Source organism: Theropithecus gelada, chromosome 1, assembly GCF_003255815.1.
Source record: "Theropithecus gelada isolate Dixy chromosome 1, Tgel_1.0, whole genome shotgun sequence".
In the NCBI taxonomy this organism is placed as follows: domain Eukaryota; kingdom Metazoa; phylum Chordata; class Mammalia; order Primates; family Cercopithecidae; genus Theropithecus; species Theropithecus gelada.
The window spans coordinates 14,340,443-14,343,672 of NC_037668.1; the positions used below are offsets into that span (position 1 = coordinate 14,340,443).

The window sequence follows — 3,230 nt, forward strand, 5'->3', positions numbered from 1 at the left end:
TACTCCAAGAGCATTAGCCATTATTACTATCATTATCATCGGTGGTCTCATCGCAGCTATTATCATTATCTACATCCACCTTTGAAATAATTGCATATCTTTTTATGGTATGGAGGGATCGCAACCTATAACATTTCCAAACTGATGAACATTTATTATTACAAATATTGCTGCTGGGAACATATTTCTGCATTTTAATCATCACCGGTGTGTTTCTCTATCAAATCTTCGCACACAATTTGGGGATGTTGCAAAACACATTCCCTGACCGGGAATCGAACCCGGGCCGCGGCGGTGAAAGCGCCGAATCCTAGCCACTAGACCACCAGGGAAACTGACAAAAGCATCAATCTCCTTGTCTGAAGAAAAAAAGAGGAGGTAAATACTAACTTTTTAAGAGGAGGAAAGCCCAACTGAAAGTGGCTCTTTGTGACCCAAGCGGGCTGCAGGACTGCAGGGCTCCAAGCAGTCACTGCCCAGCTGCTCAACACCTCTCACCTCTGCCAGCCTGGCCGCTGCCTTGGGCTGTATTGAGGCCAGGCCACAAGGAAACTGAGCGGTGTTCCATTGTAGCCTAGCTGTACCACGGTGTGAGGCAGAGCCAAGCACTTGCTCTCTTTCTGAGCCTCAGTTTCCTTGCCACCAGAGTGCAGACTTGGCTCTCAGCCGGTGATGAGCCCAGTCCTTCTGGTTCCTGATCTCTGAACTGGCTCAAGGGGCTCTACCCATAAAGACATGTGTAGGGGTCCCCTTTCACCCCCAACTAGTTCAATTCGTAGAGCATGAAACTGAATTGAGGGGTCTTTGGCTCGAGCTCCAGGTGCAGATTTAGGTTCGTTTTCTTTTGTTCCGCCACGCAATTCAACAGGTTCCAACTGTGCTCCGGGAGCGAGGAAGCCAAGTGGGCTTCACAGGACAGACCTCCTTGGTTTCAGAGACATTGTAGCTGTCAGCTTGAAATGTTCAGAAAGAAGATTTCGGCGATAGATGAGAAGACTGGAAATTTCTGGATCTAAAGCTAACATGACGTCCACCTCATCCGGCGCCCTCGTCTCCGATCCAACTCACAGCGGGCAAACCGGGCCTGGTTCCTTGTGCTCAGCGGGGTTTCAGGTAGTAATGGAACTCCTCCCGTGCTTCTTCTGATCAAAGATGCAGCTAAGTTCCCCCATCCCACTCCTCAGCTCCACTCCCCTCCCTTGAAAAAAAGAAAAAGAAAAGGTCATTATGAAAGCCACCTTTCGTGTGTGAGGCAAACCTGCTGACCCCACTCTAGCTAAACGACCCGAGCACCGCCCCTTGAGGATACATCCACGAAAATCTTAGGCGCCGCCTTGGGCAACTGCATATTGCTGCCTATGACAAATGAAATTCGACTGCATCTAGACATTCCCGCGGCCCCAGGAAAGTGCTGGCAAAAGGCCCCGGGAAGCACCTGCGATCCCTCAGGTAAGAAGACTGCGGATCCCAATAGGCCCGGGCTGAGGGTGTCCCGCCTGCTCCCGAAATGAAGACCCTGAAGACCCATAGCCGGGCTACGGGATCCCGATTCTTTCCGCGGGGTATCCAGTTCCAGAACTAAGCGCCGGTGTGCGGGATTCGCCCCGCTTACACTCTCCGGCTCCCAGAAGCTGCAGCAGCCGGCGGGTTTTGAGCTTCCGAGTCCCGGGCGCACAGGAGTGTGGACGCCACCCCTCCAAGGCTGTAGACCCCGTCTCGGGGCCTTTTCCCTGGCGCCGGCAATCACGGCTCATTCTTTCACAGGGTATCGACCCTTCTGGTCCTCCCAGCAGCCGCAGGACCCTCCCTGCCCACCCTTCGCCCAAACCGAGGGGCCTCATCGTTGCTCTTTCCTCGCGGGCCCTCCACTTAGGGTGTCAACAGAGGTAGGTCAAGGGAGAAACTTGGATTTCTACACACACCTGGCTACAATGAGATGGCGCTACTCCCCTTCCCCTGCAGAAGCAGACTCAGAAAAAGGTAGTTAAAACAGAAGGTTTAAATAAAATCGAGAGTCTGATAACATAATACCCAAAAGTCCAAGTTTCAATTGAAAATCATTCATCATACCAAGAACCAGGAAAATCTCATACTGAATGAAAATAGACAGCAAATACACACTGGCAATATGATGAGAGAGGTGTTGGGATTGTCTGACAAAGATTTTAAAGCAAGCAAGCCTGATGAAAATGCTTTAGTAATTATGAGCACATTTGAAATCAATGGACAAATAGAAAGCCTTAGCAATTAAATATAAGATTTAAAGGAGAACCAAATGGAAGTATTAGAAGTGGAAAATACAACAACCAAAATAAAAAGTCCGGCACATAGACTGAACAGCAGAATGGATGGTGCACAGCAAAGAAATCCATCCACTGCGCACATGAAAAAAAAAAAAAAAAAGACATTACACAATCTTAACAAGGAAAAACTAGACTGGGTGAGAAAGTGAACTGAACCTGAGGGACCTGTGAAACTACCTCAAAAGGTCTCACTTTCATGTTGTTATCTATGTCTGGAAGGGGAAGAGGAAGAGGACAAGGCTGAAAACATAAAGAAATAAATGGCTAAAAGCTTCTCAGAGTTGGCAAGAGACATAAACCTACAGGTTCGAGAAGCCGTGAGAATCCCAAATGGGATAAAACCCAAAGAGGTCCATGGCAAGACACGTGAAAAAATATAATGTCGGAAATGAAAGACAAAGAAAATATCTTGAAAGCAACAGAGAAAGGTGACACCTTACCTAGAAAGGAAAAATAATTTTGGCGATGATGGATTTCTCATCAGAAACCGTGGAGGCAGAAAGAAGTTGCCCAGTGCTTTTCAAGCCGTGAAAGAAAACAATTGTCAGCCCAGACTCCTCTCTCCAGCAGAAACATCTTTCAGGGATTAAGGGGAAGATCAAAACAGTTTCAGATTAAGAAAAACTAAGGGAATCTCTGACCAGCAGTTCTACCCTAAAAGAAAGGTTAAAGGGACTTCTCTAGACAGAAAGGAAATGATTAAAGAAGGAACCTTGGGACATCAGAAAGAAAATTAAAAAAAAAATGATAAGCAAAAAAAAAAAAAAAAAAAATGATAAGCAAAATAGGCCTTCCTTCTCTTGAGTTTTCTAAACTATGATTGATGGTTTCAGAAAAAATTGTAGCATCGTTCGATGTGGTTCTAACTCTCCTTAAAGAAAATGTTTGAAACAATTATAAACTGGGAGGGTAAAGAGACCTACAAGG

General features: G+C 46.5%; 1 non-coding gene across 1 annotated transcript; it reads right to left on the reverse strand.

The window, feature by feature from the left end:
- Positions 1 to 260: 260 nt before the first annotated feature.
- TRNAE-UUC lies at positions 261 to 332 on the reverse strand. The gene has a single exon. It is a non-coding gene; the product is annotated as a tRNA-Glu (tRNA).
- Between the last annotated feature and the right edge of the window lie 2,898 nt (positions 333 to 3,230).